We start from the raw sequence: 13,998 nt of genomic DNA, 5'->3' as shown, positions 1-13,998 counted from the left end.
AAGGTCTACTGCTTCCCCGGTGCCAAGGTCCGTGACATCCAGCACAAACTTCCCGGCATCCTCGCCCGCCACTCCAAGGTCGACAACATCATCGTGCATGTGGGCACAAACAACATCAGAGAGAGACGGTCGATAGCACTCCAGGAAGACTTCACCACTCTCATCACCATCCTGATGGGCACAGGTAAGCGGATTGTCATCTCTGGGCCTCTACCTACCTACAGGAAGGGTGCGGAGAGATGGTCCAGACTGTTCTGGCTCCACACCTGGCTGGAACCACTCTGCACTTCCCTGGGCCTTCCCTATGTCGACAACTTCAACTTGTTCTGGGAGATGCCCAACCTGCTGAAGCGTGATGGTCTCCACCCAAACCGACACGGAGCCAGGCTGCTATCTGACAACATAACGACCACACTGACAGAGGGCAAGTATTGACATTATGTTGAAAATATCACAGATTCATGTCCCCCAGGTATTGATCCTGATAGCACTATACAAGTGGATGGATCTGAAAATGTTTTCTGTAGGATAACATGTAGTACTAGTATTACTCCAGTAACATGTGGTACTAGTACTATTCCAGTAATTATCAACAACAGACCACACAAAGTGGTGAATAGAGGGCAACACTTAACAACCTAATTGGAATTAAAACTACCACAGCAATGATAGAAAAGGATAGGAAAATTAGATGTGGATTACTAAATATCAGATCTTTGTCTTCTAAAGCAGTACTCGTAAATGAATTGATATCTGATAATCAAATTGATCTATTCTGTCTTACTGAAACCTGGCTGGGCCATGAAGAATATGTTAGTCTAAATGAAGCCACCCCTCCCAGTCATATTAATACTCAAATTCCTAGAGGCTCAGGCCGAGGAGGGGAGTTGCAGCCATATTTGATTCGAGCCTGTTAATTAACCCTAAACCCAAACTAAATTATAACTCTTTTGAAAGCCTTGTTCTTAATCTTCAACATCCAACACGGAAATCAGTACAGCCAATTATATTTGTTGTTGTCTACCGAGCTCCAGGTCCGTATTCTGAATTTTTATCTGAATTCTCAGAGTTTTTATCATGTGTAGTCCTTAAATCAGACAAAGTACTTATTGTTGGTGATTTTAATATCCATGTGGACGTTGACAGCAATAGCCTTACTACTGCTTTCAACTCATTACTGGATTCAATCGGTTTCAGTCAGAGTGTGCACAAGGCGACGCACTGTTTTAACCACACCCTCGACCTTGTGCTGGCATATGGTATTGAAATTGAGGATTTAATAATATTTCCGCAGAATCTGGTATTATCAGATCATTTTTAATTACTTTTGAATTCTTGCTACCTGACCATACTAAACCAGATAGCAGCTTCTACACTAGATGCCTATCTGACAGTGCTATAGCTAAATTTAAGGAAAATATTCCTACAGCATTCCAGTCTATGTCGTGCCTTAACATAACAGAGGACCTCTATGTTAACCTCAGTCCCTCTCAAATTGATACATTTGTAGACGGTGCTACGACTTGCCACGGACGACCTTAGACTCTGTCGCTCCTCTCAAAAAGAAGACGATAAAGCAAAGGAAATTAGCTCCTTGGTATAACTCCCAAACTCGCAAATTAAAACAAATCTCACGAAACATCGAAAGTAAGTGGCGCTCCACCAAAGTGGAGGAATCCGTTTGGAATGGCAAGACAGTCTGAAAACCTATAGGAAGGCCCTAAGAAAGGCCAGATCAGACTATTACTCATCATTAATAGAAGAAAACAAGAACAACCCAAGGTTTCTTTTCAGCACTGTAGCCAGGCAGACAGATAGCCACAGCTCTACTGAGCCATCTATTCCTCTAGCTCTGAGTAGTGATGACTTCATGAGCTTCTTTAATGATAAAATTATAACAATTAGAGATAAAATTCATCACCTTTTGCCCTTAACTTCTAACAGTTCATTTTTAAATGCAGGACCGCTAGAAAGAACGACGACTCCCGACATATACTTGGACTGCTTTTATCCTATAGACCTTCAACAATTAATGTTAAAGATATCCTCAGCTAAGCCGTCTACCTGTCTCTTAGACCCCCATCCCAACGAGGCTACTCAAAGAAGCGTTACCCGTGGTAAACACTTCATTATTAGATATGATCAACATGTCCTTACTAACAGGTTATGTACCGCAGTCATTTAAAATTGCTGTGATAAAACCTCTTCTGAAAAAACCCACCCTAGATCCTGAGGTCTTAGCAAACTATAGACCTATATCTAACCTTCCCTTTCTATCCAAGATCCTTGAGAAGGTGGTTGCTAATCAGTTATGTGATTTTCTACATAGCAACAGTCTATTTGATGATTTTCAATCAGGATTTAGAAAGAATCATAGCACAGAGACGGCACTGGTGAAAATTACTAACGACCTTCTAACTGCTGCAGACAAAGGACTTGTCTCCATTCTTGTTTTACTAGATCTTAGTGCTGCATTTGACACTATTGACCATACTATCCTGTTACAGAGACTGGAACACTTAGTTGGCATTAAAGGAATCGCACTAAGCTGGTTTAAGTCCTATTTCTCTGAACGATCCCAGTTTGTTAATGTTAATGATAAACCCTCCAAGCACGCTAAAGTTAGCCATGGCGTTCCTCAAGGCTCAGTGCTTGGACCAATTCTATTTTCCTTATATATGCTTCCTCTAGGTAATATTATTAGGAAACACTCGATTAACTATCACTGTTACGCAGAGCGATACCCAATTATATCTGTCAATTAAGCCAGATGAAAGTGGTCAGTTAGCAAGACTTCAAACGTGTATTGAGGATATAAAATCCTGGATGACCCACAATTTCCTGATGTTAAACTCAGACAAAACTGAAGTTATTGTGATAGGACCAACGCACCGCCGAACTTCGTTTTCGAAAGATATAGTTACTCTGGATGGTATTACCCTGGCCTCCAGCACTGCTGTCAGAAATCTAGGAGTTATTTTTGATCAGGATATATCCTTCAACGCCCACTTAAAAACAAACCTCAAGAATAGCCTTTTTCCATCTTCGTAACATTGCCAAAATTAGGAATATCCTGTCTCAAAACGATGCTGAAAAACTAGTCCATGCATTCGTTACTTCTAGACTAGATTACTGCAATTCCTTATTATCAGGTTGCCCAAATAAGTCCATTAAGACTCTCCAACTGATCCAGAATGCTGCAGCACGTGTTCTGACGAGAACTAAGAGAAGAGATCATATTTCTCCTGTATTAGCTTCTCTGCATTGGCTTCCAGTGAAATATAGGATTGAATTTAAAATCCTCCTCCTGACTTACAAAGCTCTAAATGGTCAAGCACCATCATACTTAGAAGAGCTCATAGTACCTTATTGTCCCACTAGAGCACTGCGCTCCCAGAATGCGGGGCTACTTATGGTTCCTAGAGTCTCTGGAAGTAGACTGGGGGCCAGGGCCTTCAGCTATCAGGCTCCAGTATTATGGAACCAGCTCCCAGTCGGGGTTCGAGAGGCAGACACCGTTACCACATTTAAGAGTAAACTGAAAACCCTCCTCTTTGATAAAGCTTATAGTTAGGGACGAGGAGTTGAAGCGTCCACCTAACCCGGCCCACTGCTTCTCCTCGTAGTCATCAGTTTTTTCTATACTGTATAATTAATAATCGGCGAGAGTAGAGGGAGGCAGGCCAGTACAGCCCGATCCGGTTGGGGGAGTTCTAGCCCGACCAGGCACCTCTCTTTAACCTGCCTCTCTTAAGTTATGCTATTACAATTCTAGACTGCCGGGAGGCTGTTCCTCCCTAAGACACACTGAGCTGCTCTCTCATCTCTACTTGTTACTTTTGTATGCATCCTGTCCCAGAAATGCTTGTTACTAATCTAGCTCTGGGGAGTTTACTCCCCGGAGTCCTTATGATTCTTCTTCGCAGAGCTATGCTCTGCGATTCTCTCATTCCGGCTGCATCCTGCTGCGTCCTGCTGCATCCGCAGCCTCCACCCATGCTCTGCAGCGCCACGTTACATCCCGCAGCGCCCTGCTGTGATGTTCATACGCACAGAGTAGTCAGGATCGGTATAGGAGACTGCACTACTCAGTATGACACGATGTGCCCTGCTATGACATGAACTTCCACGATAACCTTCAAGTCACTGTGACTTCTAATGTGACTGTTATCACCACTGTTCATCACGCCCCCAACCGGCCCGTCAGACACCGCCTACCAAGAGTCTGGGTCTGCCGAGGTTTCTTCCTAAAAGGGAGTTTTTTCTTGCCACTGTCGCAATAGCCACTGCTAATGCTTGCTCTTGAGGGAATTACTGTAATTGTTGGGGTTTTGGAATTTATAGAGTGTGGTCTAGACCTACTCTATCTGTAAAGTGTCTCGAGATAACTTTTGTTATGATTTGATACTATAAATAAAATTGAATTGAATTGAATTATCCTGGATGTTATTGCTCACAGTGTGAACACGGACTGACACACTGCAGTGCACCGTCTGACAGGCCACTGATAGCGAGAGAGGGGAAAAGAAAAAGCACTTCTGCAAAAACATCATTTTCTACGGGTCAGAGAGGCAGCAGTTGGGTTTCAGACGTTTGAGTTGCATCTGGAATCTCAGATTTTTTTTTTTACACTGAATATTTAAGTGAAAACCGAATGGAAATTCAGTGTGATTATCAGCTTAACAGAGCCCGGAAAGATCACATCGGCAGAAAAGAAATGAATAGCCGTCTCTCATCAGCACCTTTAGAGCTTTGTCGGACAAGACAGGGCCGCTCTGAGGTACAAATAAATGCCGATCGTGTGGCAGGACTTTGCTGAAAAACTGCACACCTGCGCAGCAAATCTCTCCACTGTAAATAACGAAGACCCGGCGTGCAGCGAATAAAGAAGCACAAACATGTTTGGGGGGAATCATCTGACTGCAACGGAGGCTGCATTACACCTTTCATCTCCATGTTAGAGAGAGTGGATTTGGGCTTTCCATCACGAGGACAACACAAACTAACTCTGCGGGAGCGGAGCGAGGGGTTTGATCTTCCCCTGCAGAGAGAGGCAGCGTACGGGCAGTTAGCAAAATGAATTGAATCAGCGGGATTAACGGCACCTGTAAAGACCTGTCAGGTAGATTTACAGGCCCTGCTGATAAGCCGGCGGAGAAGGGATAAATACGCCCGCTGTCCCGTCGGCTGCCAGCCAGTCAAAGGGAAAAAAGCGTCCACCCCTCCTACCTCCCCTCTCTCTCCTGCCCCACCCCGAGCTGCAGACACCTCCACCTTTGATAAGGTAATAAGATTGGTCTTGACTCGGGCTGCAGGTTGGTGGAGAGACATGCTTTCAGGGTGATGAATGCAGTCACAGACGGGGCCGACTGTGTGTGTTGATGCCTGTTTGGATATCAAAGGTGAACACGCCGTCACTGTCAGGTGGAAACCTTGGTATCATGGAAATGTCAGGTTTTCCAAAGTCGGAAAAAAAACGTGTTTGCAATGATTTTCTTACACTAGAAGACTCTGGACAGTAAAGGTCCTATGACATGCTGCTTTTTGGATGCTTTTATATAGACCTTAGTGGTCCCCTAATACTGTATCTGAAGTCTCTTTTATATAGACCTTAGTGGTCCCCTAATACTGTATCTGAAGTCTCTTTTATATAGACCTTAGTGGTCCCCTAATACTGTATCTGAAGTCTCTTTTATATAGACCTTAGTGGTCCCCTAATACTGTATCTGAAGTCTCTTTTATATAGACCTTAGTGGTCCCCTAATACTGTATCTGAAGTCTCTTTTATATAGACCTTAGTGGTCCCCTAATACTGTATCTGAAGTCTCTTTTATATAGACCTTAGTGGTCCCCTAATACTGTATCTGAAGTCTCTTTCCTGAAATTCAGCCTTGGTGCACAATTACAGTCAATAGAGCCAGTCCAACAATGAGCTTTCCTTAGGATGTGCCATTTCTGTGTCTGTAGCTTTAAATGCTATTGAGGAGGAGAGGGGGTGAGGGGGGGGGGTGGGGTGTGGCGTTGTGGCCTTGACCAACTGCCATGCTTTGCTCGTTTGAAAGCCATGATGTCTCTCTCTCATGGGTGAGCCAAATTCTCTGGGCGGGCAAAGCAGAGAAAGGGGGAGTAACCTTGCTCCTTATAAACTCATAAGGAGAAGATTCCAGATTGGCCCATCTGAGCTTTCATTTTCTCAAAGGCAGGGCAGGATACCCAGTGCTCGGTTTACACTTATCACCATTTCTAGCCACTGGGGGACCATAGGCAGGCTGGGGGAACTCATATTAATGTTAAAAAACCTCATAAAGTGAAATTGTCATGCCATGGGACCTTTAAAAAGACTAAAGTCTGACATGAAGTGAATCTCACATCAAAAGACAATCATCTCACATCTAGCGTTAAAGACTGTCATCATATGTAAAGACTGGGGGTCTTGCAAGACTACAACTAGATTTGTTTTGAATAATGTAACCAAGCTAGCTAGCCCCGCTAGCGTTAGCTGTTAACTTAAGATAAAGTCAGCAGATGTTCTGTTCTGCCGTACATGCAGATGAATGTCTCCAGTACCAGGAGGTCTGTGTTTATCCACCGGTTAAACATCAGAAACTTTCCCCCTTTAGCGTTTAGCTTAGCACGGCGCCATAGCAACCATAAACACCACTGGCTCTAGCTGTTTGCTACTTCCTGATTGGAGCTGGAGGGAGAGCACCCATTGGTTGTTGACAATCTTCACGTGATTTAACTTCACTACCAAGACTTCAAACTTAGGATCAAACAAACACGTTTGATTTTGTCTGAACGTCCAGACGGGAGAAAGACTGACTGGGACTGAGCCCCCCAGACTCTAGCAAGACTCTCAGGATTTCATTCTGATATTGGAAATTAGTCTGAGACAGCGGAATCAGTTGAAAAGTAATTTTGGTGTGAGGTTGGCATAACGTGCAAATCCGTATTTTTGAGTTTCTCCAATGGTGACTTTACAAGGTTTTTATAGTCTGGGACTAAAAACTTTCTATACCCACTGGGGAGAATCCAGTCAATGTTGTTTTGCTAAAACTTATTTATTTTGCTGAAAAATATGAAAACAGGAGTTACAAACCAGGCTGTAGCTTCTTTGGAGGACAAAAGGTTGTGTCCTCAGCAGAATTATTTCTAACAACCTGAGGAGCACTTACAGCCTTCAGTAACACACAGATATTTATATATTTTTTCTAGATGGACATTACAGAAAAAAAAAAGGATTGACAGAAAGTGTGTAGTGTAGTCCCTGAAAAGATTTTGTGAATAACTAAATAATAAAAAGTGCTCATATTATGCTCATTTTCAGGTTCAGAATTGTATTTAGAGGTTATATCAGAATAGGTTCACATGGATTAATTTTTGTTTTTTGTGTGTTGAGCACTCTGTTTTAGATACAGAGTGAGGCATCTCACTACTAGCCAGTCAGAAGCAGAGTATGAGGGCGTGTCCTGACAGTACCTAGGTAAGGACTACTAGTCAGTCAGAAGCAGAGTATGAGGGCGTGTCCTGACAGTACCTAGGTAAGGACTACTAGCCAGTCAGAAGCAGAGTATGAGGGCGTGTCCTGACAGTACCTAGGTAAGGACTACTAGCCAGTCAGAAGCAGAGTATGAGGGCGTGTCCTGACAGTACCTAGGTAAGGACTACTAGCCAGTCAGAAGCAGAGTATGAGGGCGTGTCCTGACAGTACCTAGGTAAGGACTACTAGCCAGTCAGAAGCAGAGTATGAGGGCGTGTCCTGACAGTACCTAGGTAAGGACTACTAGCCAGTCAGAAGCAGAGTATGAGGGCGTGTCCTGACAGTACCTAGGTAAGGACTACTAGCCAGTCAGAAGCAGGGCGTGCTCGCTAGGCGAGCATTATAACATGTGTTCCAAAGTGACCACGTTTGTCTCTGAAGTAAAGGCTGGACTACAATAGAGCTGTTTGGAGCAGTTTGTGAACAGTGGTTTCTGTTGGAGATGGGAAGTTCCTTTGGGGGGAACTTTGGGCTTTTTCACTTTGTAAACCTATAACGTGCACAAAAAAGATATATAACACAATAAAAGAAAGGGAAAAAGCCAAAAAGCATAATATGAGCACTTTAAAAGAATCTGTTGGTGGTTCATCAAAAACTTGAGACTGCGTTGGGAGAAATTTGGATTTATATATATATTATACACAATATTACCAAATAATTAAATATTTTGGTACCATGGGTACATATTTATAATAAAAGAGGGTTTATAATTTATTATGTCTACTTAAAGAAATAAAGAGATTATGACCACACTTTGAAAAAGATGTAGAAAATGCTATACTACAAGCAAAAAGGACTATAGCTCTCATCTGGAAGAAAATGGAGGCATCTACTATCGGTGCCTGGATCGAGGACATGGTGCAATGTATTGTCCACAGAGAGACTGACATGTATATTGACAGGCAAATTGGGGGTGTATGAGAAAATCTGGAGGCCATTTGACCAGTTTGTAATAGAAAAAGACAAACGGGAGCTGCTACTGTGATACTGTCATATCATTTTCTTTTTGGATTGTTGTAGCACGGCAGAGTTTGAGAGAGAAATTTTGTTGTGGTATGGGACCAGGGGCGGGGCTAGAAGGGGGGCACGGGGTGGCACCGGAACCCCCTGAAATATGATTTCCCCCCACCCCCCTGGAGTTGCCCCTGGTTGATAAAAACATTGTTAAAGAAAAACTTCTGACTTGAGCCTGAATTGTGATCATTCCGAAGCAACGCAAAGGTTTCTACTGCATCCCTGGTTAGCAGAGTGTTTGGAATAAGAGCGGCCTTTTGAGATTTGTGAGTTCCTTTCACATGTGCAGGAGAACATCCTCCCAAAGCTAACATCAAACCTTCACCTCCTCGCACAGCTGGACCTGTGTTCTTGTGTGGCCGACCTCGGCGCCTTCGCCTCACAGAGTAGATCAGAGAGAGAGAGAGAGAGAGAGAGAGAGAGAGATACGACTCAGTGAAAATGTATTACGGTTGGTTTATGAATCAAGGGTAGAAACTCACCTCTGAGTCGACTTTAATTGAAAACATCAGTTCACTACATTTACAAGAAGACCATAAAAAAGGGCTCTCCTGGCTGTGACTTAACTGAGCACAGGAGGATAGCGTATCCTGCCTGTTTGTTTTAGTATGTGAAAGCAGTTTATGACGGTCAGTTACTGAGTCCACTTACTGCATCTGATTTATGTCCACTGTGCGCCGAGGCTTCCTGCCGGAGGGATTGAGATGCGACAAGCTGCGTCCATCCAGGGCGTCCCGGGGCTGAGTCCAGTGTCGGCATGTAGGCCACGTCCCTGGTGAACATGTTCTCATGGTGAGGTAATCCATGATGTCACCTCTGTGGGCTGCAGGTGGAGAACGGACAGGGGACCAAAAACAGAGCATGAGTTTCTTTCTTTTTTTTTTTTTTTTTTTTTGCACGTGTTTGCTTTCAAACCAAAGCATAGAGCGCTGGCTCACAACAGCAAGTGTTTAAAAAAACTATTTTTATTGCTGTCAGGTTTGCTGTGTGACTGAAGGTTTACATGGTTGTTGGGCGTCTTTTTTTCCCGGTTGGATAAATCCCAGCTCATGGCCGCCCGCGCCAAAATGTGATGTTCTGTTTTTCCTTGGGACTAAAGTGAAGGTGATGCCTCATAGGTTTCTGATTTATTTCCGTGTTATTGGCGGAGACGGGCGTTTTAGTTCCCTGGAACTTCTAGTGTTAGAATACGATGCACTATATGGCCAAAAGTGTGCGGACATCCCAATAAGGAGAAAGCGTAATACCACAGCACGCAAGATTTTAGCCAATAGTGTGCTTCCAATTTTAAGGTCAACGGTGTGGAGAAAGCGCTCTTCTGTTTCAACATAACAATGCCCCCACCCCCTCCCCTCCCCGTGCACAAAGCCAGGCCTATAAAGACATTTCTTTATGGAGCTGGTTTTCCCAGTTTGGTGTGGAAGAAGTTGACTGGCCGCTGCACAAAGCCCCTGACCTCAACCCCATCCATCACCTTTGGGAAGAACTGGAATGCCGACAGCGAGCCATACATTTCTTACTTTTATTAAAGCACCATGGTTTTCTACCGGCAATGGCGACGAAAAAAAAAAAGAAGGGTTCCACCCAAAAGGGGTTTTCTGCGCCGTGTCCTGTGGAATCCTCCCAAAACAATCACAAAATGAAATACAACTTAGAATTCTCCCGACAGCACGCTGTACGTCATGTGAATCAAATGGCCATACTAACAATCCAGTGGCTTGGATTTCACCAAAAGCTGCATGACGAGTACCTGTGTGCATTTGAAAGAGCAAGCAAAGCTCAATAGCCTAAACCCTCAAAGGACCATCGCATGGATACTGGGGTAATTCCACCAGAGCATCGCTGGCACGGCTGCTCTCTTCTCAGAGCTGTAGTTTAATGTTTACCCATATTCCCCACAGGTCTGGAGTACTATATATCTGTAAGAGGTAATGTTTTTTCAAAGCCATGACCAAATGTGTTTGGATTGACTGTAGAAGGCTCCTTTAGATTTAACACAGGCTATACAGGCTTATAGCTCGTCCAAAATATATACATATTCCATGAGCAAAAGGGCTCCCAATAAAGAAGTAAATTTAATGAATATTTACATAAGGCTGGATACATGTCAAACTTAAGGGAATTCACAGACACAGATCACTCACTGAACGCTATGTAGAGGAACTGTATTATGTTACGGAGCCACATCTGAACAACTCAGCATGTGCGGTGCCAAAACAAGGTAAAATAGCCAGATTTAAACCTTTTATTTCAACAGGTACTCCCATCGAGCGTTGTTACCAAGGGGCTGGCAGCCAAAAATATGAAGAAAAAAAAGATTAACAGAGAATTTGGCTGCTTCATCACACAAATTGGGCAAAATATAAAGGTGGTTGATCAATACCAATGAATGACTGATTACTTGAACACAGATTTATGGAGTGAACCGGGTTTCCAGACATTTCAGCCATTAAAAAATGACTTTCTTCTCAGTGCAAAAAAAGCAAATATGAAACCACTTTTAGTACTTATATGTCTTCTATGGTGGGAGGGTTGAATGTGTTGCATTCCCTGCCTGTAGGTTATGAATAATTTACTTCACATGTATACAAAAGCAAACTTCGGGGACTTGCAACAGTGAAGTTACAATAAAAAGCTTTTATTAGTTTTTACGTTACACGGCTTGTTCATTAAAAAAACAAAACCTAAAGCTAAACTTAAAAAAGGTCTAGACTGGGGTTCAAAGCAAGAGCAAACGCATCAGTCTGAACTTTCATACACTCATGCTGCTGCAGGTCTAAATTGAATGATTGGGAAAAGGTGGATGATGAGCAGTGTCACTTCCCCTAACAGGGCTGGACTGGGGTTAAAAAATATCAGCCCTGGACTTTTGAGACCCAGACCAGCCCATCACAATCAGCTAGACACCACCCTGTCCTTGCACTCCCCTTCAACGCATGTATACCAGCAGTGATCAAAATTAGCACTATTTAACGTTACCTATATATATATATACTACACCAGAGGATTCAAATACAACCATTTATTTACCAGTTGTAGGAATAACCTCCAGTATCCCCATTTCATTGAAGCTGTTGCATAGGACCTAAACTAATTGTATGATCATTGTTATAAAAGCTCAAGTGCACACAGTTGTTCTTTTCTTGGAAAAATCCAGCAATCAAAACAAAATAAATCATTATTATTTTTTGGGGCCAGGGAGGAGAGGCCAGTTGCCAGCCTCGTTGGCTTCATCAGAACCAGCGATCTCCAAAAGCGCTGAGAGCCGAGCGTCCGTACTCGTGCTGACGAGACGGGGGAAGCTCTGAAATGCAGATGGCGAGGCCTATCGACTGTCACCTGCATGAAGCACTTTAACTCCTGTCGCTGAGGCGCTTTGGGATGTGTATCGGCCGACAAGGCAGATTGGTGATGATTGCTCTATTGTGGCTGTCAGCTAGCGAGAACAAGGTATTCATCCTTTGTCAGAGCGACGTCTCCCCTCTCATCTCACCAATGAGACGCTCTCGCCCTCCCCCTTACCTCTCCACCCCCACCCTCTTAACCTCTTGTCTTGATTTGAAATCACTGTTCAAAGGCATGGTTTACACTGGTGCAGCCTGTTACCATTACTGCCACTTAGGAGAGGTGTGTCAGCCATTGCACTGGCTTCCACGCAACCTGCTGCTTTTTGAGCAATCCAGATTCTATACTGCATGTTTGTCTGCAAATTCTACAGTATGTTGGCCCATGATGCTTCAATGTGATTTAACATAGTGGAAAAGCTACTAAAGATGCTTTCTTTTTACCATGTCGAGCGTGTTTTTTTATTCCTTTTTTCATTATCGACAAACCTCGCGGTCAGTGATTTTCATCGGCAGCTATGTTCTACCAAAGTTACAGAATAACAAAAAGCTAAAATGTTTCTGAAAAGGAATTTTCAAATGTAATTTCTCTGATACTTTTGAACGCAACAAAAAGTATCATATTCACCCCCTCAGACAGAAGATCTATACACCTGGGCAAATAATACAACACACACACACACACACACACACACACACACACACACACACACACATATATATATATATATATATATATATATATATACCAGTCAAAAGTTTGGACACGCTTTTCCATTCAAGTGAATGAGAAAGCGTGTCCAAACTTTTGACTGGTAATGTATAGTTAAATATCTTAAGTGGAAAAAACATGTTACGTCTAATTAAGGTGAAATGACCCTTTAAGACAGGGATTTCCATAATGTTGCCTCCAACAGTTGTTTTGAAAAGAAATATAGTGTGCAAGGATTTGTAATGAAATTCTGAAGCCCAGACTAAGAAAATAAAAATCTGTGAGGAAAGTTGGTGTTTCCGGTTGAAAGCACTGACACCTAATTTTGCTTGTGGACTCGCTAAATTAGATGCACGTTGTCCGACAATATTGCGACTACACATGGAGGTGTGAGTTTGACAAAGTGTAAGACACACAACAGCCCTTATATCAGCCTGTCCTGAATAAATGCACACACTTATAGTTTCTATAGTACCTCATTTATTTCCTGACACTAATGCTGCATACTGTGTCCGTGTTGTGCGTCTCTGCTTTATTTTCCCTCTTTTTCTCCCATAATTCAAAGTGAAATACTTCCAGCCATTTGACACAATTAGGCACTCTCTTCCCACAACATCGCATCCCACTGGATGGCCCTCATTATCACGAGCCCTTGCCTTTTAGATAACTTATAATGAGGCCGAAAATGTTTCACATTTTGCTTTTTCTGTTACACCGTCGGTTCAAAGAGACCTACTTCAACCTAATTAGGAGTTCCAACTGCTGCAGTCAAATGCTTTTCTTGTTTCTTATGGGGTTAACAGCGGTGAGATGTAGATTTTCACAAGACAGGGTCTAAAGCCATTATGTCCAATCTGTGACAGATATCGTTGATGTCCAAGTCCTACGGTAATGGTCTACGGTACGCTAACTGCGCGCTGTGAAGTCACCACACTGATGGAGAGGACGTTGTTAGTCAGATAATGCAGGGCTTTTTACATTTTATCCCCTAGATCAACTCACATTTCCATCTGCAGAGCTAAGACTCAAATTGAAAATGACAGTGAACCTGTTCTCCTCTTTGGGGATGTTGTTGAATAAACAGCTAAGCCCAAAAATGTCTGTAAAATAGTCCACCAAGGACCATATATCCGCATTGTAGCCGTTTAATGGTCTTCCCATTTGTATCAAGCACCTGGACTAGAAATCTTGGATGCGCTTGCACTCCCTCTTGGAGTGTCTTGGATGCCGAGCAGCAGAAAATGGGAAGCATGTGGCAATTCCCACTTTCAAAAATCTGTGAAAGTGGACCTGACTGAATGAAAAAAACAAATGCGCTCAAGCATTTTTTTCTTCTTCTTCTTCAAACATCTGCATATTAAATTTAAATTTACAGTTCATGCATTTAC

At 43.0% G+C, this 13,998-nt stretch overlaps 1 protein-coding gene across 3 annotated transcripts in view; it reads right to left on the bottom strand.

Moving 5' to 3' along the window:
• Positions 1 to 9,362, bottom strand: part of zeb2b (zinc finger E-box binding homeobox 2b) — a 145,143-nt gene extending 135,781 nt beyond the window's left edge. For all 3 annotated transcript variants that reach the window (XM_028571823.1, XM_028571825.1, XM_028571824.1), the window contains exons 1-2: positions 9,206 to 9,362; positions 8,880 to 8,932 (exon numbers count right to left, since the gene is read on the bottom strand). The gene's annotated coding sequence lies outside the window, so the exon portion shown is untranslated. The remainder of the gene's footprint in view (positions 1 to 8,879; positions 8,933 to 9,205) is intronic.
• Positions 9,363 to 13,998: the final 4,636 nt, after the last annotated feature.

Source organism: Perca flavescens, chromosome 24 (genome assembly GCF_004354835.1).
Source record: "Perca flavescens isolate YP-PL-M2 chromosome 24, PFLA_1.0, whole genome shotgun sequence".
In the NCBI taxonomy this organism is placed as follows: domain Eukaryota; kingdom Metazoa; phylum Chordata; class Actinopteri; order Perciformes; family Percidae; genus Perca; species Perca flavescens.
The sequence above is the reverse complement of the archived record's forward strand: the minus strand, read 5'-3'. Positions and strand labels throughout refer to the sequence as shown.